Below are 1,128 nucleotides of genomic sequence, written 5' to 3'. Positions count from 1 at the left end.
GGTGAGGGGGCTGGCTGCGCCCCCTGCTGGTTCCCGCTGCTCTTCTGCTGACTCCAGGACCACAGTCCCCAGCCCAGTCCTGGCCTCCCTGCAGCTCCCTGCCACTGCTTGAGCTCCAGGCTAGGCCCGCTGCTGCTCCTGGGCGGCCGAACTTTGGCCCCGGTGCGGTGTGGCTGGCCCTTTTCTCTCCCCAGGGCACAGTGGAGCCGCGAGGGAAGGCCTGAGGGGATCTTCCGTCTGCTCAGTGCCCGTGGATACTCTCCAGGGGCCTCTCTACCTGGTGGGCTCCACCCATGGCCATCTTGGAACCCCTGGAATCCCCTTCAGAGAGCAGGTGAAGCCCTCCTTGGGGAATCCAGGCTCCTGGGACCAAGGCGAGTTGATCTTGTGTACTGCTGGGTTTGTTCCCTGGCCTGGCATGGATTGACAGTTGCTGAATTGATCTATTCTGGGGTCATCAAGGGCAGAGCAAAGAGTTCAGGGCTGGGATCCCCAGGCCTGGGGTCCACACAGGCTTGGAGCCCTCTTGGCTGTCCCTGACAGAATGACCAAAGAGGAACCCTCAGAAACATGGATCTTCCTTGAACTGGCAGAGCCTTCAGGGACAGGAAGGGGAATGTCTCCTTCGCAGAGTATCTGGAAGCCTGCAGTGGAAGATGGATTTGTCTGAGCCATGGTCATTAGTGTTGGGCCAAGGAACCCCTGGCTTGCTTCTCCTACCTGCATCCTAGGTCTAAAAGGGTCTCTGGGTGGCTCCCTCAGTGCAGCATCTGTCCAGGGTCCTGGGATCCAGCCCTGCATCTGGCTCCCTGCTCAGTGCAGATCCTGCTTCTCTTTCATCCTCTCCCTCTACTTGTGCTGTCAAATAAAATTAAAAAAAAAAAAGTTAAGTGGGGGGACAAAATGGCGCGGAAGTAGGAGGCGTCTTTTCAACTTGTACCCCAAAATGAGCTGATTACCTACCAATCACCCATGAACTCCAATCACCCATGAAATCAGCCTGATATCAGAATTATACACATGTGGATCTCTACAGGGGGAGAAGAAGCCAGTGGGCAGGTCAAGCGGAGTGGGAACTGTGAACTGATATCAGAAGATAAACAAAAGGGGGAGGGAGCTACCAGAGGC

This window comes from Mustela nivalis (genome assembly GCF_964662115.1).
Source record: "Mustela nivalis genome assembly, contig: HAP1_SCAFFOLD_817, whole genome shotgun sequence".
Classification (NCBI taxonomy): Eukaryota; Metazoa; Chordata; class Mammalia; order Carnivora; family Mustelidae; genus Mustela; species Mustela nivalis.
The sequence above is the reverse complement of the archived record's forward strand: the minus strand, read 5'-3'. Positions refer to the sequence as shown.